Consider the following 25,122-nt stretch of genomic DNA (forward strand, 5'->3'; position numbering starts at 1 on the left):
GCACCGGCCTGGGCTGCCCACTGAGTGACTCTGATCTCCGGAAACTCTGATGACCAATAAAGTTGCTTTTAGCAGCCCCAGAGCTACAGAGAAGGTCTCATCTGGAATTTCTAAAGAAACCCTCTCGGCATTCATCACAGCCCAAGGTACATTTCTTGGGGAGATTTCCCTGTGACAAATAAACACTGTTTTACATTGAACTGTTGATGGGAAAAGCATCTTCTGCCCACGTCTTACTAATAAACCTTCAGGTTCTTGAGGGAAACGTTTAAAATGTATTTTCTTTGGAAATAAGAGCGTGAAGCACTCTGAATTATGTAGCTAAGCAGCCAACTTCCTTGGGCTCTTCAGAGTAAAACGGGAAAACTGTTTACTTAAGGGACACAGGCCCGTGGGTATCAAACATCAAAAACAGGTTGTAAAAATCGTGTCTCACTTGCTGTTGCATATTATTAACCTGCCTCTCATTCTACCTTTTATTCTTTTAAACTGGAAAGTTGTGAGCTCCTGTTCACTGCACGGATCTAAGTGAGTAACGGGCCCCCAGGGGAAGCCCCTCTCCAGCTGGCAGCTGCTCTGTTTGGCGAGGGCGCTTTGCCGCCCTGGTTGTGCCCCTGTTACTGCCGAGAAAGGTCGCTGGGCTTGGATGCACTCGGTTCTGACTGCTGCTCTGTGCTTTTGCAGCTCTTCTCCTGCTTCTCTGAAATTACTAAGGGGCCCTGTCTCATTAGGAGATGCCAGCTTTTTTCTAGAAACTGGCAAATGGAACATCTTAAAAATACTGTTAAATATTCTGCCTTTCCTAAGGTATTCGTATTTCAGCCTCTCTGCTCTTATACATCTGCCTTCCTTACGTCAGAGTTCATCATTTACAGAAACCCCGAGCATCCGTATCTGTGACAGCTAAGGTCTTTTTAAGAAAGATCTTAACACAGTTTGACTTAACTCGTAAAATGAGCTTTAAAAAACCCACGATCGCAGTGCCTGACCCCAGCAAGTCCTCAGCACAGTGAACACACACCGTTTAGGTAGCCACACAGCGCAGCCACCGTGGTGCTAACGCCAGGCTGCTGCCCTTCAGCTGTAGGGCCACCTGTACAATCCTGCAGAATGTTTTACCCACTTTCCACACAATGTTTCTTCTGTTACTTTCTTCTCAGTAACTCTTGCCTGTTTAAAGAGGCATACACGAAACTGCTCTACTGTTGTTCTATTGTTGTTGTTTTGAAAGCTACTCTTAGGAGGACTGGGGAAGATAATTACTAATGCCTCTCTCCACACAGCAAATTGGGAAGCAGTCAAGAAACAAGACTGAGAGTCGGAAAGATGAAATTCAGAGCGTCAGTGTCGAGGTTTATAAAGCAGGGAGATCATGGCATGGATCTGCTCCTCAGTCAGTACTTCCTGCCCCTGTGTCCAGGGCGGGACCCTTGGCAGCCCCCCTGCAGGAAAGTAGGAGCCTGATATGTCCTGTGACCCCCCCCCCCCCCAGTCACCGGGCCGCATCTTGAGGTCAGTGGCATAAGGACCCACAGGCCTATCTTTAGGGCCTTGTCTCTAGCTCGTAAAAGTGGCAGAGCAGGAAGCCCCAGTCTTGCAGGCAGGCAGATGAGACACGAGAGGGGCAGGTGCTTTATCCGCGGAGATTTTCCAGTGGCTTGTCACTGCCTCCTTCAGGGAGGAGGGGCGAGGGGCAAGAGAGACCAAATGTTTCCCCTTTTGGCAAAACTTGAGGTGTGAGGAATAGATGTTTCATGTTTCCTCACTGTCTGCCTTCTTTCTTACGCACGATGATAAAATCAGTTCCTAGTGAATGTTATCCTGTCTCTGAGCTGGGAATGTACTCACTAAGCTCCCCTGGGGCACTGGCGGCCATCTGCCACCCGAAATCAACGCCTGCCCTTTGTCCAGCCTAAGGTGCATCTCTGAGACCTATTTGATCCCCCCGTGCCTAGAGAAGCTTGCAGGGAAGAATGACTCACTTTAGGTATTGACATCTTAACAATGAACAGTCTTTCAGCTCGCCCTGGCCGGGTAGCTCAGTTGGTTGGAGCGTCTTCCCGATATGCCAAGGTTGCCGGTTCGATCTCCAGTTAGGGCACATACAAGAAGCAACCAGTGAACCCGTGAATAAGTGGGACAACAAATCCATGTCTCTCTCTGTCTCTCTCTCTGAACTCAATAAAATAAAGTCTTCCAGCTCATGAACACAAAATATCTTTCTTTTTGTTTATGTCTTCTTTATTTTTCTTTATTTTTTAAATCTTCATCCGAGGATATTTTTTCCATTGCTCTTCAGAGAGAGTGGAAGGGAAAGAGAGAGAGAGAGAAACATCGACATGAAAGAGACGCATTAATTGGTTGCCTCCTGCATGTGCCCGGACCGGGCCAGGGGTGGAGCTGCAACCAAGGTCCGTGCCCTTGGCCGCAATCAAACTCGGGACCCTTCAGTCCATAGGCCGGTGCTCTGACCACTGAGCCAAACTGGCTAGGGCTTGTTTATGGTTTGTTTTTTTTATTTCTTTGAGCAATGTTTGTAATTTTTAGTTTACAGTTCTTTTCTTTCCTTGTTTAATTCTTTATATTTTATTCTTTTTTTATTATAAATAGTATTATATTTTTAATTTACTTTTCAGATTGTTCATTGTTGATGTATAGAAATGTAACTGATTTTTACAAGTTAATTTTGTATCCCACAACTATGCTGTACTTATTAGTTCTAACAGTTGTGTGTGTGTGTGTATGTGTGTAATTTTCAGGATTTTTTATGTATAAAATCATGCCATATGCAAACAGATAATTTACCTTTCCCTATCCAATATGGATGCCTTTTATTTCTTTTTTCTTGGCAAATTGCTCTTCCTAGAACTTTCAATACTCTGTTGAATGGAAGTGTGATAACTGGCAGGTCTTATTCCTGATCTTAGAGGAAAAGCTTTCAGTCTTTCACCATTAAGCATGTGCTAGCTGTGGGCTTTTTGTATATGACCTTTTTAATTTTGTGGTAGTTTCCTTCCATTTCTAATTTGTTGAAGTGTCCTTATGATGATGAAACGGTGTTGAAACTTGTCAAGTGGTTTTTCTGCGTGAGCTGAGATGATCATGTAGCTTTGCCCTTCATTCTGTTAATACAGTGTGTCCCATCAATCGACAGCTGTATGTTGAACCCCCCTGCATTTCAAGAATAAATCCCATGTGGACGTGGTGTATGATTCTTTGAATATACCAAGGAAATTGGCTTGCTAGTATTTTGTTGAGATTTTTGTATCAGTTTTCAGCATTATACCTTAAGGAACTAGAAAAAGAAGAGCCAATGAAGCCCAAAGTCAGTAGAAGATAGGAAATAATAAAAGCAGAGTGGAAATAAATAAAATAGAAAATAAAAAGACAATAGAAAATGTAATGAACAGAAGAGATGGTTCTTTGGAAAGGTAAACAAAATTGACAAATATTTAGCTAGACTCCTTAAAAACAAAAGAGAGGACGCAAATAAAGTCAGAAATGAAAGATAAGCTACAACAGATAACACAAATATAAAGGATTATTACAGAATACTGTGAAAAGCTATATGCCACCAACTTGGACAACCTAGGGAAAATGGGCAGGTTCTTAGACGCCTACAACCTTACTAGACTGTCTCATGAAGAATTAGGAAACCGGAATAGACCAATCATTAGTAAGGAAATTGAAACAGTAATAAACCTCCTCCCTCCCCCCAAAAAAAGCCCAGGACCAGACTTCACTGGTGCATTCTACCAGACCTCGTGCTGCTCTTGCTACAATTTCATTTGCATGGTCAAAGACACGCAAAACTGGAAAATGTGTTACTTAGGAGCATATTCCTATGGCAAAGTATAAAGTAAAGCAAGGGAATGAATGTTTAACAAAACCCAGAGAGTGGATACATTTTGAGGGGGTGGGAAAAGGGACATGTGATCAAAGGGGGGCCAGAGGGGCCTTTAAAAGTTCAGGAATGTCCTCTTTCTAAAGCCGGGTTGCAAGTCGCAGGTAATCATTAGCATTCTTTGTACCTTCTCAAATGCACATATTTGAAAATCTGAAATATTTTATAATAAAATTGGTATAGTCCTGAGCGGGTTGCTCGGTTGGTTGGAGCATCTCCCGTACACCAAAGGTTGCAGGTTCGACTCCCGGTCAGGACACATACCTGGGTTGCAGGTTTGATCCCCAGGCAGGGTGCATACGGGAGGCAACCAATGGATGTTCCTCTCACACTGATGTTTCTCTATCTCCCCTCCTCTCTCTGTAAAATCAATTAAAAAAAAAAATATCCTCAGGTGAAGATAAAAAAAATTTTAATGGTATATAGCTCAGGTAAAAGAAATATTAGTAAATGTACTTTTGTATCGACTCTTCCACATGTTCATTTAATAGTTATATGTAGTGCAAGGGTTTGGTGGAGGAAAGAAAGATGCAGTGGTGCCCAAGCAGCTCGCCTGTCTGTTGCACAGTGTACTGTGCCACGTGGGCGCCTGTGTGCCAGCCGGAAGTCATTCACCAGATTAGCTGGCACAAAGGCTGTGAAGGACGGGTAAGTGTATTTGGGGGTGGCTTGCAAGAGGGGGGTGTGCAAGGAGGGGGCTGACCAGTTTAGGCAGGTGGGTGGGATTCCCAACAGGAAGGACTTCAAATTATGCTTCACCTATCGCTGAAAATCAGCCTTGAATGTCAGGGATCCTACGGCAAATAAAAGGCAGCCATCATCTCCTCACTTTGCCACTTGAAGAACTGGGACGGTTTTCTGCTCACCCTGTTCAGGAGAACTTGGTGGCATAGAGTGTCCCCGAGGAGCATCGTGAGTTTACACTTCAGTGTGTTCTTGCTGTGTGTCCTGCGGTTTAAAGGGCAGAGCAGACTAATCCTTGGGAAATGCCGACTTCCTGGCTGCCGGGGGCATCACTTTGGAGCTGAGCCCATTATTTTAGTGGTAACCTTTTCATCTGCATCCCACTCCCTACCTCCCCAAACCGGCGCTGATCCTGAGCAGCTGTGGGCCAGGCACCTGGGCACCTAACAGATACATCTTTATGGGTATATTGCTGACGAGGCTCAGGGGCACATGGATCCTAAAAGGAAAATATCAAGATAACTGAAGAACAAAATAGCAATTCCTGTGTTCAGCAAAGCAATTTATAAAATTCCGAAGACATCTGCTCTATGAACTCCATCGACCTGAACTAACAGCAACCAAATGAATCATTGCAGTTAATTGACATGATTTCTGTCTTCTCTTGTCATCTTTATAAATGTTTTAATTAGAAAGGGGCCTATTGTTTCTAGTAAACTTAATATAGATGATAAATAACAACCTAACAACCCAGGATGTTTTCCCAAAGAGTCTTCCCATTGCTCCTCTGAAGAACAAGAGAGCATGTGATTCCTGCCCCCACCCCTACCCCCTCTCTTTCCAGGAAAAGCCACCAGAACTGTGAGCAGAGGTGCAGCTATCTCTCAGCTGGTCAGATCGTGTCCTGCCAATAGGTCTGTTTGGGTGTAATTTCTCAGCTACTCTTTTTTTTTTTTTTTTTTATATCTTTATTGATTTCAGGGAGAGGAAGAGAGAGAGATATAGAAACATCAATGATGAGAGAGTCATTGATTGGCTGCCTCCTGCATGCCCCCAACTAGGGATCGAGCCCACAACCCGGGCACATGCCCTGACCTGGAACTGAGCCCTGATCTCCTGGATCCTAGGTCGACCGATGCTCAACCACTGAGCCACGCCGGCCAGGCTTGGATACTTTTTCAAAGGAGAGCGGCCTTTCTCCATGGGAACCCGGTGACATTTTCTGTTCTTTTAGAGGACAGTAGCAGAGGAAATATCTTCCTGCTAGATCCTAGAGTCCTAAACTGCCTGTACCACTGTGACTGAGCTGGTCCCTGGTTGGGACTGGGCATTTTGTCAGCAGCCCAGCCCAGGCAGATGAATCTTAAGGCACAAGGTGACCTTCAGAATGGAGGCCAGCAGCCCAGGCAATGAATCATGATGCACAAGGTGACCTTGACAGTCAGCACCATCAGGGCCTATTCCCATCCTCTCTCCAATCAGTGAAAGTCCTCGAAGCTCGATTTCAGGATGATCTGAACAAAAAAAATCCTTGTTCCTTGCCCAGAACATTCCCACCTGGTAGGAGCTGGGAGCTGCAGCCGAGAAGGAGGGCAGGGCTGCCCTGTGGGGTGCCTTTCGTTCTCCAGGTGCCCCTCTTCTCACCCTGACCCTCCAGCCAGCTCTGCTCCTGAAACTTACCTACCGCTTTCCTACTGTCAAAGGGCCCCTCCTGTGGAGTCTCCTTGAGAAGCCTGCCCCTTTCCAGGAGAAGCCTCCCGCTGGCGGCTTCCCTGACGTGTTCTCAGACACTAGGTCTGGTAACAGCCCGGTGACAGGATCTAAAAGGCTGCGAGGGGAGGGCTCTGCTGAGAGGGCTCGCAAGTCTTCTCAGGGCCGGTGGCCCACCAACCCTTGTGGGAGTGCTGCCCTCGGGTGTCGTCCCTGAAGGACGGACATGTCCTGAAAGGACGGCAGCCCTTCCTGAGCTCCGAGAGGCTCCCAGCTCTTTTACATACCCTAGGCAGCTCTACCCTAAACCACAAGCAATCTCTTGTTCTCCGTGAGAAACAGGTCGAGAAACTGTAATATTTTTTGCAGCATTTACTTACCTTTGACTCTGAGGCAGGTAGCATCCAAGCACCTGGATGGCGACAGCCACACCTGTAGCCGCCGCCTCCTCTAACCCACCTCCACATGGCCGCCCAGGTGGTCATTGAAACGCCAGGGTGGCCCTGGCCGGTGTGGCTCAGGGATGTGACGGCAGCGGGGACGTGATCTCCGCTGGGGGTGATGCAGGGCGAGGGCAGAGAGGCCTGGGGCCCTGGATCACTCCCAGCCAGCGGCCTAAGCGCCCCCGTTGCCGGGTGGGCGGGGGGGGGGGGCAGTTTCCGTGGGCCCCAACTCCCTGCCTCACTTAGGGAGTGTTTTGCAAATCTTTCCAGCCAAGTGCAGCCCCTGGTAGCAGAGCAAAATGGGCCAGTTCACGCCCAGAGAGTCTGAGGGAACAGCTCAAGGGAGGCCCAACCAGTGCACACTCTCTTTAAGTTGTTAAAAAATTCGTGCAGATTTGCACCTGTCCCTTGTCGTGCCCATGTTCGTGTCCATGAGTCTTTTCTGACACTGGGGACCCGCTGGCTCGGGAGGAGGCTCTTCCCCTGGCCGCGCTTCAGCACAGGCTGGGCTGCGGAAGGTGGGCAGGACCTGCAGGCTCCACGTCCAGGCTGCTTCCCTTCTCTGCCCAGGGTCACCCTGTGTTTTGAGAACCCAAACTCAAATAAGTGTGCGGTTACAGACAGCAGGTTCTCTCTCTGCGTAACGACCTCTAGAATAATTACTGAGAGAGGCTGCAAATTCACTACAGAGGCGTCAGTATCACACTGTCAGGTCCCTGCTGCAGGACACTCCTATAAGCGGGTCTCATTGCTCAGAGGTGAAATCTCTCGTCATGTGGCTGAATGGCCTACTGACCATCTCTCATTTCAGGGACATATTTGTTAAAAGCTTTTTTAAAAATAAAGACAGATGACCTTTCCCAATCTTTTGAATATCCCAAAGGACAGGAATCGCAACTAAGAGTTGTCCTGGGCTCCTGAATCCGCTGTTGGAAATGCAGAACCCTGCGCAGGAAGGAGCCTGCTGCACGTGGCTAGGGACAGGGAGGACGGGTCCCGACTTCGGAGGGTCAGGGTTCAGCCTCAGCCAAAGCGAACACTGGGCCCTCTCCCCGCAATCCTCCTCTCCCCATGACGTCATGCTTTGGTCCCAGAATAGCTGACAACGTTTGGGAAATTCACACTCTAAAAATGTTTCTGTTTTTTTTTCTCTCGGCAAGATAACTTAACAGGAGCGACAGTGGGTTACTAAGAATGCGGTTCCCTCATTATGTAACAGACAAAAATAAAGAGTGTTCTGGGCCAAAAATAGGGCTGAGAGAGAGGAATGTGAATAAATAGCGCTGGTAAGTCAGTATTTACTCAAACTGTCAAATGGCTGAGGAACTCAGGAGAAGTTCTGATCTGTGACTCCTTACTTGTCGGGTCCGACTGGCCCTGGGGGCAGCCACTGCCGCTTTCCCAACACAGGTCATGTTTAACACGAATAAATCCTGTGTGTGGAGGAGCCTGCCTGAGGAAAGGCAAGGAGCAGCAGGGCTCACTCTCCTCCCCATCGTTATTAGCAAACCGGCAAGACTGAGGACTCGGGGACCAGAAGGCCCACGAGGAGGAACCCTTCTTGACGCCCTCAAGCGACAGGCGCTGTGCTAGACCCAGCTGATGCAAAGATGAATTAAGACATCACCCCACCCACAGGCGCTGGCTGCTTGCTGAAGGAGGCAGGTATCCAAACAGAAAACGAAGCCCCCACATGCTCCTCCGAGAAACAGGAGCCAGGATGGTCACCCTGCTGCTGGCACCTCCTGCCTCTGCCACCAGCCTCGGGCCTGCGGGCTCAGGCCGGGCTCTCCTTTGCAATAACAAATCCTGGTCATGGGCCGAGCGGAGAGAACGCTAAAGAAGACCAAGGTGATTTGTACAAAAAAAGACGGTGAGTGGGGGAGAGGAAAGCCTGCCAGACCCAGCTTGGGGACGTGGGACAGGGTGGTTAGGATTTGAGAGACTGAAAGAGAATGATTTCAGGGGGGCAATGTGGAGTATATTTGGGGGTAGTGCTGAAGGGGATGTCAATTACTTGCTGTGCAGTAAGAATGCACTTGCAAATGACTCAGTTTCCTCAACAAACCAATGACATGAAGAGATGCAACCGGTGCTTTCCTTTGGGCCCTGACCTGATCCAAACAAACCAGCTATAAAAAGACACTTTTGAGACACTTTTGGACTGGGTGGTAGATGACATTAAAGACTGGCTTTTAAATTTGTCAGCTATAATGATGGCCCGGCGGTTGCATTAAAAAGTGCCCTGAACAGAAGAGATGCACCTTGAAGTATTGTTAGGCGGGGATGTCATCAGGTCAGTGGGAGTGGATGTGGGGAAGAAATCCATGACGGGAGGTTGGCAGGAGTTGGTTGTGGCAGCTGGGCAGGGGTTCCCAGTGGGGCGGGACAAGTTCCTGCTCATCCTGGTCCTACAGCTGGCAGAGATGGAAGCAGGCGGGACCGCCCCATGGACCCTTGGGCACTCCTGGGTCCTCAGGACAGGGCAAGGGGTGCTCAGTGGGGTTTTATGGGACTGTACGGAGCTCTCCGAGACATGCCTCCAACCTGGAGAGTAGAACATCTTAGTCTCATGATATTCTAGTGAACCCCCCGAAAGTAAATATGAATTATCAGTTCACGCTGCACTTTGCTCAGCCTAACCTGTTGTGAACTTTCCCATGTTGGGCAGCCCCATCCTCTGGCCGCAGTACAGACCGGCACCCCCACCCCTTTCACACACCCAATCCAGAGAGATCCATTAGCTATCAAACTGACATTTTGAACTGTCACCTGGAGCACCTGCCTGGCAGCCAACAGCTGTTGGTGCATCTCCCTCCCTAGGTCTGGACCACGCACTGGTCATGGGGCGCTCCACTGAGGTTAGTCTTTATTGTTTCATGACCGCCAGGGATAAAAACAGCACTGATACCGTGGTAGGAAGTGACACTGATAAGGGAGAGACCAAGACGGAAATGGGGAGGTGCACTGCAGCCACCGGCCCTGAACCTCAGTCGGCTGCTCCCCGGGCCTGAGGCTGTCAGCCCTGCTCCGGTGTGAAGGGCAAGGTCACAGGCAGGGGCACTGCGCAGGCGTAGAAGGTGGTGTCTGCCTTGCAAGTTGCAACTAGGGATTTTGTTATCTATTCAGCTCAGGAACAGAGCCCATTTCAACCTCCCATTCCTTTGCCACTAACACTGAGTCTGTTGCTGGACTTGAGGACTTTAGTGCTATCTTTTAAGTCCCACTGTGTTTAACTCAATAGCCTCCCCCAAGTCTAACGCAGTTTGCACACCCCTACCAGTGAGGGCTTCCTAAAATACAGGCCTGGCTCCGACCCTGGCCACGCAGGGTCTCTGGGTCCCAGCTCTCCGGCCCAGGCAGCTTCAGTGTCCAGTAAACTCCCCCTCGAATTGCTATGAGGATTACATATGTTAATACGTATAAAGCTCTTAGATTACTGTCTGGCCCATTGTAAGTGCTGAATAAATATTAGGTGTCGCTATGACCATTACTTTACTAAATGGTTTTTTGAAGGCTTTAGTGTTTTTCAAGCATCCAGTTTGTGTTGGAAATTTAAAGATGGCAAATGTGGCCTGAGTGCCACTGTACTCCTTCAAAAATCAAAACAGAGGCATCACTAACCGATTGCTGCACTGTTTCCTTCTAGACACGGCCCTCCGGGCAGCCTGGACCAAACAACGGGGACTGGCAGGTGAAAAGGCATTTAGGGGCCATCCCTTGATGCAGTTGCATTTAGGGTCAGGTTTATGTGTTGAACTCCTCCCTCTCCCCACTATTCTTCCCCACTTACTGTGTGACAGTGATTTCCTCTGTCACCAAGTGCTGGCATCACAACTTATTCATCCTTTCTATGAAATGATGATCTCCGTCTGCTTTGAATGGCAAAGAAAAAGAGTAATTCACAGTCCACTACGGAGGTCATGAGAGGCAACACAAACCACACTACAACCTTAGTTGTCTAATGGTTACATGCTATTTCTTTAGGGATCACCCCGTAAAAAATCTTATCTTCTGACTTCCCGGATGTGACGACAGGTCTGAGTTCCTGTCATGGCAGGTGTCACAATGGATGGAATGTTTCCTAGGAGAGAAAGTGGCTTTCACACAGGCTCCTCGTGTAACTGTGAAATGCCCACAACCTAAACACAGGCTCTTTCTAACTGTACTTTCTCTTGAGCCGATTTAAGACAGTCCAGGGCCTACATTGAGTAGCACATTAGTAGTATCACTAAATACCAGCTCAATGAAAATGTTCTTAGAACTGTAAAGCAAAACCAAATACAATTCAGAGGTAGGGGATGTTTACATTTCCCTTGTTAGACCAGATGTCCAGATCAGAGACATGCAGTAAAATGCAGAGAGAAAAAAAATATGTCAGTGTCTTTAAACCAGAGCCTCTCTAATACTCTGTAAGACGGAGTCCCAACACTTAGGCCAGTGGGAACACCTGTCCTAGCATTCGTTCATGGGGTTTTATCCCCAACTTTTCATTTTTTTAAATATCAAACTTGCAGAAAAGTTGACAGACAATTAAATCAATATTCTTTTACCCTTTACCAAACATAATCTTTTTTGCTGAACCATTAGAAAGCAAGTTGAAGACATAAGGCCCCGTTCAACCCTAACTACTTCACCTGTATCTACAACAAGAAGGCCATTCTCTTCTATAACCACAACATCACCTTCTCACCAAAGAAATTTAACATGGACATGATATTACCTAACGAACAGCCCTCATTCAAATCGCCCAATTGTCTCCAAAAAGTCTTTATAGCCTCTTCAGAAATAAAAATAAAAAATGATTATCCCACATCCAATCAAGCTTCACACATTGTATTTGATGTTTAATATATTTTATCTAGAACTGTCCCCCCACCTTTTTGGTCTTTTATGACACTGACATTTTTTTAAGAGACTTCTGGACTATTCCCCACTCTATTTGCCCAATTACTTCCTCATGATGTATTTCAGATGAACTATTTTTGGTGAGGATACTGCTGAGGTTACGCTGTAGTATTGTGTCCTTCCTTCCTGATACATCACATCAGGAGGCACAGACAGTTCGTCCCATTATTTATGAATCGAATTTTGATCATTTAGCTCACGTGATGCCTGACAGATCTCTGCAATGTAATCAATACATAGTCTGCAAAGTGATGCTTTGATTCTGTGTGAAAATCCTGTATCCAACATCCTTTCACCCGTGGCTTTAGCATCCATTGATGATATTATTTGAATCAGTTATTTTTTGGGGGGCAGGGGTCTTTGAAAAATGGTGACTATCCAATTCTATCATTCCTTTTTTATTTACTAGCTGGTGTTTTCTGTGAAGACACGCTGAAACCTGAGTTTTTGTCATTTTAACCGTCACATTTAAAACAACACATCTTCCACTGGAAGCACATTGGCAGACACACGTGCGGCACGGTCTCCACGCCTCCTCACCCCCCTTCCTCCAACCGCTCCAAGTGACTTTGTTCCCAGCGCTGTGATAGGTGCTTCATGTCCATCGGCTCATCTCATTCTCTCCACCACCCTAGCAAGTCAATGGTATTGGTCTCATTTTGCAGATGAGGACCCTGAAATGCAGAGAAGCAACTTGCCAGTGACAGATTTGAACCCAGACACATTTGGCCCGAAAGGCTACGTTCCTGCCCAGCCACTTTCCTAAGCCACTGTGCTCTCCCTTGTTGTGTCCATATCTAACCGTCCCGGCAGCAGGAATCCTTGACCTTGCTGATTCCTAGAGAACTTGCACCCTCCCTCTGAGTATCAGCCCTGCATGGTAAAGAGGCCACGGGACTTGTACCAAATAGTCCCTAGGGGACTATGGGTCGTTACTTTTTTCCGCTTCATACTTACCTGTATTTCCCAAGTTTTCTACAATGAACATGCATGGATGGTTTGGGCAAATTTCTAGTCATCAGATTCAGAAAGGCTCTTCCTAGGGGTTGTCTGTCCCTTTCAGAGCCAGGATGGACACAGCGGGGCATGGCTCACAGGGTGGCCACCTGGGTGCACGCCTGGGCTTATGCGGCAGTGAGTGGCCATTTAGTGATGTGTACAATACATTCTGCACCAAACCAGCTGGGGAAAGAACCCAATTCAACTAATGGTCCCTTTCCCCAGAGGCGTCCTCACAGACTGGCTTTGCGCAAAGACTGCAGGCCTCTGCCCTCTATCAAGGACAGGGAAGCTGAGCCCTGGGTCTCCAATGGTGTACACAGTAACAGCAAGACAAGGAGACACAAGAAACAATTTTTGAGAAGGACAAGATAAGAGATGCTTGGCGGCACAGGAAGAGGGGTGACCACCATCTGCCAAGGTCACGAGGCTTCAAGAAATTTCTAGGAGGGAAGTCAGAATCACAGACCAGAAAGTCTTGGCTCCGAGAGACTTTATAAGATTCTGGGCTTGTGTAGCTTTCCCATGTTTCTCATTTTTGTTACTCCATGTCTTTTTCCTATGGTCTTCAGCAAATATAAATAATTCCTTTAAAAAAGAAAAGAGTGAAGAAAAAAAGAATTAGTAGGGAGATTGAACCACAAAACTATGCATAATTTTTAGTATTGTGGATGAAAGGGGGCCACATACAAAAACTCACAAGCTCAGGGGGGCCAGCGTGGCGGCCTTGCAAATTCAGAGACCTAAAGTCACCCCAAAAGATGGTCTGAAATTAAAACGTTTTTAACTAAAAGCAGTTTATGGCAGGTAGTCATGTCCTAGGCTAGACTCTTCCCTGACAAGTCAGTCTTTACCTTAATCGAGCCTGTCTATTGATGTTTTGCATCTACAATAGCATACCCTGGGAATGCTAGTCATTTCCTTCCTCTGGACCCCTCAAAGCAAGGGTGCCTCACCAGAACGAGACCACAAACCCCCTCGTTGTTATTCTCGTCATGTTGACTGTTAACTATCCTACAGGCACCTGTGTAAAACAAGTATGTGTCTATCATTTTACTTTTATCCAATCTCAGAGGTCCCCCAGCTCCCACTTTGCTTTCTCCCACCTCCCTAAGCTCTCACCAGTGAATTTCATGTAGCCCACTTGCGTCTCCTCTTTCGATTGTAATGTATAAAGCAGGGTGCAGAACTGCCGTTTTCTGGAGCATTTTCTCAACCCGTTGAGATTTTGCTTCCTGGCAGTTGTCATCAGTTTGGCTCAAATAAACTCACAGAAATTCTCTACGGGTTTGAATGTTTCTTACATTGACAGTTCTGAGAAAAAAGCACCAAGAGACAGCTCCTACTTGTAAAGCGCTCAGAAGTCATTACTTCCATCCTTACAAGAAAAACGCTGAGCAATCTGAAAATCAACACCTTTTCTTAGACCCTTTGGAGAACAGGTCACGAGGCAGACCACCACCTTGAAGTCTGGAGAGAGGGGAAGACAGAATGTCACAACTTACCGGGAGCAGAAGCTGCCACTGGAGCCAGCAACCGGCAGGAACAGTTAACCGGCCTGAGGACTTGCTGGAGGCTGAGTGTGGACTAGCTTGAAATTTGAAAAATCCCTGGGTCTGGTCTTAGGGCAGCCCCATACTTTCTTTTTTTCTTTTTACTTTTTTAAAATTTATCTTTATTGTTGAAAGTATTACAAATGTCCCTTTTTCCCCCCATTGGTCCCCTTCACCCTGTAACAACCCCCCCCCAGGCCTTCACCACACTATTGTCTGTGTCCATGGGTTATGCATATATGCACATAAATTCTTAGGTTAATCTCTGCCCACCCCCACCCACTCCCCCACCCACCCCCCTTCCCTCTGAGATCCCTCAGTCTGTTCCATGCTTCTGTGCCTCTGGATCTATTTTATTCACCAGTTTATTATGTTTATTACATTCCACTTGTGAGTGAGGTCATGTGGTGCTTGTCTCTCTCTGACTGGCTTATTTCGCTTAGCGTGATGCTCTCCAGGTCCCACCACGCTGTCCCAAAGGGTAAGAGCCCCACACTTCCTTGGAGTTTATCCCAGGAGCCCCACCAGGTTATACCACTGGAAGGTGGGAGGAGATCCCCTTTGCTTCAGAGAAGGGGAGGCGAAGAGTCACCATTTAAAATATGCTCAGGGGAAATGTAACCATTTTGAAAGCCCAGAGCATCCTGTTCTCACCAAAGACCTGCCAGGAGGGAAACTGCTCCCCCAGAGCCTTCTCTGCCCTGGGGGAGGGGCGACGAGACCACTGCTGCCCCCCCAGACCTCGAGGCTCACGTAAGGGGACAAACAGAAAGGCCAGGGAGGGCTTCTGAGGGTCAGGCCCAGGAGCTCAGGGCCCTGAGATTTAACCACAAGGTTAGAGAACTTCCCCGCCCTGGTACTTACTGCATTCATTCCCTAGTGCTGCTGTAACAAAGGCCCACACACTGGGCGGCTTAAACAACGCAAATTTATTCTCGCAGCGTTGTGGGGGCTGGATCCCAAACCTAGGTGCCGGCAGGGCCTCTCTCCGCGCAGCCTTGGGAGGGAGCCTCCCTCGCCGCCTCCTAGGCCCCGTGTTTGCGGCCATGCCTGCGGTTCCCGGCTCCCCTCCGCCCTCCATCATCATCTGGCCTTGTTCCTGTGTGTATCCTTTCCTCTTCTAATAAGGACGTCAGTCCTTGGGTTTAGGGCTCACCCTAATCCAGTCCAACCTTGTTAACATAACGAATTACATCTGCAAAGACCCTGTTTCCAAATAAGGTCCCATTCTGAGGTTCTGGGCGAACATGAATTTGGGGGGAACGTCACTCAACCCGGTGCACTCACCACCACATCAACACACTCCAGCGTAATAAAAGTGCATTACAACTGGGAGACACGGAGAGACATAGGCTCCATTTAAGATGCAGTTCTTAGGGAAACCCAAAAGCAACAGAGGAGAAAAAGATATAAATAAAATGAGGGAACTGAAGTCTCTGGCACCTACGGCTACAGCAAACATTAAACTGAGCCCAGATCCCAGCCAGATTAACAAAAATCTCAGCTAAAAGCCTGATTCGCTCAGATGCTATTATCACAGACATTTTATCCAGCCTTAAACACAAAAATTACAAGCATGCTGAAAGGCAGCAAATCCGCCTGAAGAGACGGGGCGATGGGAGGACCCAAGCTCGGCTGTGACCCAGGTCCCGGAACTATGAGACGGGGAATTTGAATGGGTATCATTAACGTAGTAAGGCCTCTGATGGGGAGCAGGGAGATGGAAAGTCTAAGAAAGAGACAAAAGGAAGTGTTAAAAATCAAAACTGAAAGGCAAAGAGAAAAGAGAAAAATGGGACAGAATAGCCAAGGACAGAAGGACAACTGCAAAAGGTGTAACAGGTGCATGATGGGAATATCAGAAAGAGAGGGAGATGATAATGGCTGAGAATTTTCCAGAATGAGAGACACCAAACCACACATCCAGGAAGAACAGAGAACAAGCATGATAAATACCAAATATCCAACACCTAGAGATCACATAGTCAAGCTGCAAAAAAGCCAAAGGCCAGAAAAAACCTTGAGGAAAAAAGCCAGGCAGGGGGTGGGGTGGGGGCCGTAGGAATCTTACCTATAGAGAAACAAGAGTAAGAATTCTGTTGGCTTTTTTGTCAGAAACCACGCAAGCAAGAAGAGAGTGAAGTGTTGAAAGAGAAAACCCCAGCATCCTAGAACTCTGTAGGCAGTGAAATTACTCAAGAGTGAAGAAGGAAGAGACTTTCTCAGAGAAACAAAAACGGAGGGAATCTGTTGCCAGTATACGTGCCTGGCAAGGAGTGTTAGGAGGAGCTCTTTAGAGAGAAGGGCAATGATAGAGATCACGAACTGGGATTTATAAAACACCAGAAAGAAAAAGAGTGAGAGAAGGAATAGATGATGGTAAAAGGATTTTAAAAGTTTTTCTTATTCTAAATTGATCTCATTGGTAATTGTTTGTTCAAAGTAATAATAGCAACACTGTATTAGGTGGCTATAGCTTTCGGATAAGCAAGAGGAATGACAACAATGTTATAAGAGACAGGAGGGAGGAAGTGCAACTACCAGTGAAGCCATATAGTGCTATTTGAAATTGGACTTAGGTTATTTGTAAATGTTTATTGCATTTTCAATAGGGCAACCACTAAAAGCAGCATAATTGGTATGCTTAGGGAAAAGAGAAAATGAGAGCATTTAAAGTGCTCAATTAAAACCAGAGAAGGTGGGAAAAAAACTGGAAGATTTTACAAAGAAACCAATAACAAGTGCACTGAATAGAAACGATTACGAATGTGACAGATATTAATGCAACTATATCAATAATTATTTTAAACGCAAATGGTATAAATATGGTACTGGTGAGATGACCTCAGTTCTCTTCTTGAGGGAAAGATTTTAATCAAGAGACGAAGTGTAGCAAAGAAAGAAAGAACTTATTGGCTGCAGCAAAAATATACTTAAGACAATGAAACAAGGAAGGGCATAGACGAACAGGAGAGCCCAGGTTGGGCTGCTCTGGCTCACTGGGAAGTTGGAGAAAAGGGGGCCTTGGAGACAGCTTCAGGGTTTAGCCCGGGATGAGCAGCAGCTGCCCACTGCGCCCCTGGTTGCAAGGCTCATGGGGTTCCTTAGAGAGAAGAAGGGGAAGGGAATGGCCAAGGAGTGCTCCCCTGGGGGAGAGTGCACACTGGGTCCTTCATCCTGAGCATAGTTCTCTCTCTCTTGCAGGTGGAATCTGAGGGGAGGTCTCAGGAGAGTGTCTCAATAGAATATTCATTAGCTTTTCAGGTGGGCTCTTTCAGGGTCATGGTCTCCACAGATTGGTGGGTGCCAAGGCAGGGGGTCACTAGTCAATGTAGCTGGCCCTGAGGCAGCCGCAGTGTCACTTGTCTGGTTTTGCTGCTTTTCTGGGCCCGGAGCTGAAATACGACTGAGGCCTAGATGTTATCTTTAGGAAGGAAAAGGTCATGGTCCAAGCCGCATCACCAGTGATATGAAAAGTCAGGGTGTCCAAACCACATGACCAACAAAATGCTAGGAGAGGAAAGGTTACCCTGGGGGTCAGGTTCTTGTTTTCCCAGTTTTGCTCCTTGCTAGGCATCCAGGGCTTTTTGCCCTGGTGAGTTTCTGTACCTGGCCCATTGTCCTTGTTTTTCTTGTGTCTGTCTAACTGTCTGTAGCAAATAGACCAATGGAAAGACAGAGACTGTCATAGTGGATACAAAAACAAGACCCAACTCTATGTTATCTACAAGCAAAACCACTTTGAATATGAAGACACAGGGAGATTAGAACTAAAAAGATGAAAGCCTAAAAAAGGAAGAACGCTCTGACATATGCTGCAACATGGATAAAGGTTGAGGTCATTAGCTAAGTGAAATATGCCAGTCACAAAAAGATAAATACTGTATGATGCCACATATATGATGTATCTAGAGCAGTCAAATTCATAGAGACAGAAAGTAGAATGGTGTGTGTGTGTGTGTGTGTGTGTGTGTGTGTGTGTAGTTATTGTTTAATGGGTATAGAGTCTCAGTTTTGCAAAATGAAAAAAGTTCTGGTGATGAATGGTGGTGAAAATTGCTCGACAAAATGAATGCACTTAATACAATTTAAATGTACACGTAAAAATGCTTAAAATGGTAAATTTTATGTTAGTGGTATTTTACCACAATAAAGTTTTATTTTTAAAAAGTAAAAAGTAAGAAGTAAAAGGATGGAAAAAGGTAAAGGGACAGAGTGTACCGTGCAAACTAGTCAAAAGAAATCTGGGTATCTATATTAATTTCAGATAAAATAGACTTCGGAAGAAGGAAAATTATGAGGGAGAAAGACTGGAATTGAATAATAATAAATAGGTCAATTCTCCAAGAAAACATAATAATCTCAATGTGTATGGTCCTAACAATAGACTGTCAAAACACATAAGGCAAAAACTGGTAGAAATGCAAGCAGAACTAGACAAACCCACTGCTACGGTTGGAGATTTCCACATCCTTCTTTCAGTAATTGACGGGTTCAGCAGGCAGAAGATCAGTGAGCGTAATGTTGAAATGAACAGTTCCATCATTAGCTGGTTCTAATGGGCATTTATGGAATATTTCACCCAACACATTCTTCTCAAGCTCAGATGGAACATTCACCAAAATAGACTATATTCTGGGTCATAAAACATATCAAAACAAGTTTAAAAGGATAGAAATCATGTAAGTTATGTTCTTAGACCATAATGGAATTATACTAGAAATTATTAATTATAGAGATAGAAAGTAGAATGGTGTGTGTGTAAGATAGCTGTAAAATCCCAAAATATTTAAAGATTAAACAACATATTTTTTTAAATGACATATGGGTGAAAAGCAAAAAATTTTTTGGAAATATTTTAAAACCTTTTAGTTGAAAATGAAAACTATCAAAATTTGTAGGGCACAGCAAAAGCAGTGCTTAGAGGGAAATTTATTCCATTAAATGCACATATTAGCAAAGAAGAAAGATCTAAAATTGATAATCTAAGCTTTCACCTGAAGAAACTAGAGAAAGAAATGCAATAGAAAGCCAAAGCAAGCAGAAGAAAAAAAATGGAGCAGAAATCAATGAAATTGACCATGGGAAATTAATAGAGAAAAATCAACAAATCAAAAGCTGGTTCTTTGAAATCAATAAAATTTAAAAACCTCTAGCCTGGTTAACCAGAGAGAGAAGACACTAGTTACTACTGTCAAAAAAGAAAGAGGGACAATTACTACTAATCCAATGGACATTAACAGGAAAATAAAGGAATATTATTAAAAACTCTTTGCCCAAGAATTTGATAATTAAGATGAAATGGGCCAATTCCTTCAAAGGCACAATCTAGCAAAGCTAGCTCAAGGAAAAATAGATCTGGCTAGGTCTAGTCAAAGAAATTGATTCAGTCATTAACAACCTTTCACCAAAAAAGCTCCAGGCCCAGATGGTTTCACTGGAGAGTTCTACCAAACATTTAAGGAAAAAATGATACTAATTGCTAGACTAAAATGCTGCAAGAATTAATGACTGTGAAAGGCATTTATTTTATGTATTAGAAACAGTTATCAAGAGACTCCCAATAGATAAATCAGTAAGTGGATTAATGGTTAAGAGAGAATGTTTTAGTTAAATAACTTCAAGGAAAAAAATGTATTTTTTATAGTGCAAGACATAATGTAAAGATTTAAATGAGAATATTAAATAATTTAAAATAATAATAATCCATGATAATTAGAGTGACAATATAATGTATTGTCCAAATTGGGACCCTTTGGATTGTGAAAGCAGACGCTTGCAATAACTACACCTAGACCCCAGGGATAAATGTGATGGTGCCTGTAGCCCAGGTGCCCCCCAACAGAAATATACCATCTGCCTCAGTAGAAAATTTCATCTGGCAAATGTTCAGTAGAGTAACTGTGGAAGAAATCTCACAATTAACAGTGCCAAGGAATTATGATTTCTGTCCCTAAACTTCAATTTGGCCAGTAAACCTTTGAAATAAAATTTTGGATACATTTCAGTATTCATTCTACTCTGGTTTGGTTTCCAGGCTCAGCCGTCAGTGTGTACGTGGGGCAACCTTTACCTCCCTCCCCTGTCCTCTTCCGTCTCAGTGACATCCATCTGTTAAGGTAGGTCCCCAACAAGCACCCCTCACCTGCTCAGCCTTTCCTGATCCACCAGGTGGAAGTTCTCTTCTGAACTTCCGTGGTACTTTCCTTGGCATGAGGCAAACATGAGATAGAACCTAGTTTACTGAATGAATGTTACTCAAGACATCTGCTTGGCTGCCAATCCCAAAAAACAACCATACTTAAAATCATCAACCAGCCCTAAGGAAAACTACCTTGGCCCTCCCTATGTAAACTCCATGGGCAGTGCCTTGGTTTTTCCAGGAGTTTGTTGAAGGGGGGTGGGGAGGTTGGGGGTGGAGGAGACGGGAGGGTGGGGGTGTAGGTGTGGGATTGAAGGTGAGAGATGGAGAACCTAATTTGATTCTTGGCCATGTGGGAAACCTTCCTCTGAGTGTTTTTCATATACAGGGAGTGGTCATTCTTACCCTCGCCGGTCTCAGGCTCTGACTCACTGGAGTCCCCAGCCCCGGGGTTTGGTCTCCATACCCATAAGGCTCTGAACACCACAGTAAGGAGCCTCCCTGAGAAATTCCTCTGGTGGGGCTGGTCGGGAGAAGGGTTACTCCCCCTATTCCTGTGGTTTTCTCAGGAGGCCTGAATGCCCCAGGCCTGGGCCGGGGTACCTTCCACCACAAACATATTGTAGGTTTAAAGAGGTCCTAAAGTTCCCCTGTTTAAAAATTTTACACCCCTCCCCCAAGTTAATAGCACCTCTCCTTTTCTGTACTCCCACAGTAGACTGTGAGTGTGGCTGTATGCTGGCAAAGTTGGTTTCTTTGAGTTTTTTGGGGGCAAACATTCAGCTCACATCATGGTTAGTATATATCAGGATTCCCCTCCTATAGCTGAGAATCCCTGGGTCACCAACTTAGTGTAAAGCTAGCAAAGATTATCCGATTAACAGGAAAATGGAAGCTATAGTAGCCTCATGAGACCAAAGGGCAACAGTAGAGCCTATGGTGGGACGTCTCAAGCTTGTGACCAACACACTAGGTTGGTTCTAATAAAAAGCACAGGGACTAAGTGTTAACAAGTGTCGTGGGCGTACTGAGTGGCCTGGCTGGAGGCCAGTGGTGAGCCAATGGTGTTTATGGTGCTGGCTCCTCTGCTTCTATGTAAAGGGTTGGCAGTGGTGGCTCTTGGTCTGCACTGAGCAGAGCTCCTTTGCCAAAAAATGTTTCCCTGACCTTCAGTCCTTTTGTCTCTCTCATCTCCTAAGTTTATTAACTTTTAAAACACATGTGAACAAGTTAAAAACAAATTGAACACATTTTTAAGTTGGTTTCCTTGAATAAGATGATGCTGATTTTAGTTTGGGCCTTATGACTTCCATTACAAAAAGTATAGTAGATAATAAGTAGCAACGACTGCCCGGCCGGCGTGGCTCAGTGGTTGAGCATCAACCCTAGGACCCAGGAGATCGGGGTTCGATTCCTGCCTGGTCAGGGCACATGCCCGAGTTTCAGGCTCGATCCCCAGCAGGGGGCATGCAGGAGGCAGCCAATCAATGACTCATCATTGATGTTTCTCTCTCTCTCTCTCCCTCTCCCTTCCTCTCTCTGAAATCAATAAAGAATTTATGTGCATATATATACACAACCCAAGGACATGGACAATGGTGGGGAGAGGGACTGGGGAGGGGGAAGGAACGGGGTGGAATGGGTCATTGGGGAGAAAAAGAGACATCTGTAATATTTTAAACAATAATAAAACTTTAAAAAAAAAAAGATCCTTTAAAAAATATATATATATATATATATTTTTAAAATAACAATAATTAGCAACTACCTATTCTGTGGGTTCTGGGTAAAATGTCAACCACTGAAAAAAGTCTTGCCCTGATTCGTTCAGAAAAAAAATCACACGGCAAAGGCCTCATCTAGGAGATTAATGCTAATTTTTCAAAACTTGTAACCCTGCAGCACAGATGCTGTGGGTCAGCACACAGAATAGAGAGAGTGCAGCAAGGAGAGCAAGATGCCTGCATCCTTTACAGCCCTGCTAGGTGTTCTCACGCTGACAGACGGGCGGGTGCGTGAGCCTCAGCGAGGGCCTCAGAAGGGCCGTGAGAGGAAGTGGAGCTGTCAGGATGGGCTTCAGACCAAATCAATTTTCTTCACAAAGAACATTTAATGCCATTTATTCATTATAAGATATATAAGAAGGAAAATCAAATTATAGTTCTGTAACCAGATGACCCAAAACTGATTGAGTCAGCCCTGCATAGCCTGGTATTTTGCCCCATGTTTCTGTGAAGTGGTTTTAACAAATATTTTCCATCCTTGTAAGAAATATTTGCGTTCCCTGATGGCGCCTCACTTGAAGGAAAGACGAAGGAGCTTGACTGGTGCTGGGACACGAGTGAGGAGGAGGTCAATGAAGATGCCGGTGCTCTTTGGCTTAATCCTACCAGTTCTTGAAAATACGAAACTCTTGGGGACCCCAAGCAGCGGGCCGAGGGCAGGGCTCCAAGGTGGGGGCTTCGGGCCCTGGCTCAGCCACCCTCCCTCCTCCGCCCTGGGGCACTGGGAAGCTCTCTAGGACATCCCGTGACCTCGCCTCTGTTCCTGTGCCCTGGGAAGTTGTGTTTGTGGGAACTGACTCCAGCTGCATCTCCTCAGGGTCTTGGTCAACAACTCCCAGCATCAGTAGGAGGCCTGGCCTTTCTGAGGAGCTGCTTACACACTGCCCAGAGTAGCAGTTGGGAAGAAAAGTTGGCTCCCGTGGCTCCCATCTCTTAAGAGGGCAAGAGCGAGGGGACTAGCCAGCCATGAACCCTCCCACAGGCTTCCTCCCAGGTCTGTCCATTGCCCTGCAGCCCTGGGCCTGGGCTGAGCCTCCGAGAACCCAGTCTCACCTTCACCCTGGGCGGGGGCTGGGAGCTCTAGGGGGCAGGACTGCTGTCCCATGACCCCAAGGAGCTGGGTCATTGGTTTCCTTACTTGCTTGGACATTGCATGCCTCTATCCTTGGTGAGTCCTGTCTGATATACTGGTGCCTGGGGGGCCACAGGTCATGGAGAGAAGGGAAGGGCCTCAGGAGTGGGGCTAGTTGGAGCCCCAGATATTTCCCAGAGAAGTTTCCAAACCCATAAGGATGCCTGTGGTCCAGGGTGGTGTTCAAAGGAACCGTCTGCTTCTGTGGCCCTGAAAAGACTGTACGTATCCTCTAGATTGCCCAGCTCGCTGGCTGCACAGGTCCAGGCCTTGAACCACTGGCTCCACAGTCATTCACAGTGGTATCTTCTAGGCCACTGTGCAGGAGACCGAGGGCTTCTTGATCCCAAAGCACAAATGTCTGCGGGTCTCTGGCAGTAACCCAGGCCCGCACGTGCCCATTTCCCCATCAAGAAGGGGGAGGGGCCAGGAGTGCAGAGCAGTGGTATGTGGTCTGAAGCGGACAAAGGTGGCCGGTACCGTATTTGGAGAACTGTTCTGTGTGCGTGTGTGCGTGTGTGTGTGTGTATGGTGTTCATGCATGTGTGGAGAGAGAACGGACGGGAGGAACTGGAGGTCACGAGTCAGGTGAAGCAGTGAGTGTAACAGCTGGGTGCAGTGGGCAGGGTACACCGTTGTTCTGAACGCAGGATCAGGCGATGGTTCCCGACCCGACGGCACACAGGCTGCAGCAGGGAGGCAGCCCCAGAAGAGTCTGTCCTCTCACGTTGATCTGGGGACACCCTGGAGGCCTGTGTGCTGATCCAGGATGCCAGAGCCTCGGGAGCAGGTTCTGACTTGGCTCTGGGCCTGAGCCTGGACCAGGCCCAGCAGAGGCTCCACTTAGGGTAGAATCTACCCCTGGAGTGCAGCAGATGGATCGAGAGGAAGGGTCTTGTGGACGGGGTCCTCAAACTCTGCCTTGCTCCCCACCTGCACTTGGAACAGCAGTCAGAGCTCAAGGCTGGGGTGTCCAGGCAGGCTGCATTCACTATGAAGTGAACCATTTGCCACTTGAGGCCGTCGGCAGGAGGGATGGGGCTCCCCTGGCCTGGAGAAGGGGTGCCACTCACTCGCTCACAGGGTGTGTCTTCAGAGCGTGAGGGCACCCGGCAGGAAGGCGGTTATCAAGACTGAGATGCCTACAGGGGCCAAAAGAAAGTACAGTCCTGGGCCCTGAGCACCCCAGGCCATGGTGGGAAAGCCAGCTGAGGATGTGCCCCGTGGAGGGGGCCGGCAGCTGTGGGGTTGGGGAGTTTTCAAGGGTCCCTTCCCCACACTCAGTCAGCACTCTCGACTCACCTTTCGAAGGGGAAGAAGGGAGCGGGCTGCCGACTTTTTCCGGCCATCCAATCTCGAGTTGTCTGGCCCGGTTGGGCAGACAGAAGAGTTTAAACGTGGGTTTCCCCATTTCTGGCCGGTCTGGCCTTTCATTGCTTCTGCCACAGGTGGGAAGCGGGAGTAGCCTTGGCTACCCTGGGGCCTGTGGGGAGGGGAGGAGCGGGAAGGAGAGGACCCTCCGGGCAGCCTTCCCCTCCAGCCACAATCTTCTCCCATACCCCCAGAAGCCTACGACTGTCCCCCAGGGAGACTGGGAGCAGGGTCCTGACCTAGCTGTGCTGATGGCCGGCCACACTGCAGAGCTCAGCAGCTGCCCTCTGAGTGCCCAGGACCACAGTGAGGCCCAGCCCTCCCCCAAGTCCCCCCCAGCCCCCAGGCCCCAATACCTCACAGCAGGGCTCCACCTCTCCTCCCAGTGCCACTGCGCACCCCCTCCCCCAACCCAGGCAGTTTTTGCTCTGCCTGGGGAGTCTGGTTTGGGGAGTGGGTTATGTAAGGCACAGGGCACAGTCACTCCTTCTG

The sequence above is a fragment of the Miniopterus schreibersii genome (genome assembly GCF_964146895.1).
Source record: "Miniopterus schreibersii genome assembly, chromosome: 7".
In the NCBI taxonomy this organism is placed as follows: Eukaryota; Metazoa; Chordata; class Mammalia; order Chiroptera; family Miniopteridae; genus Miniopterus; species Miniopterus schreibersii.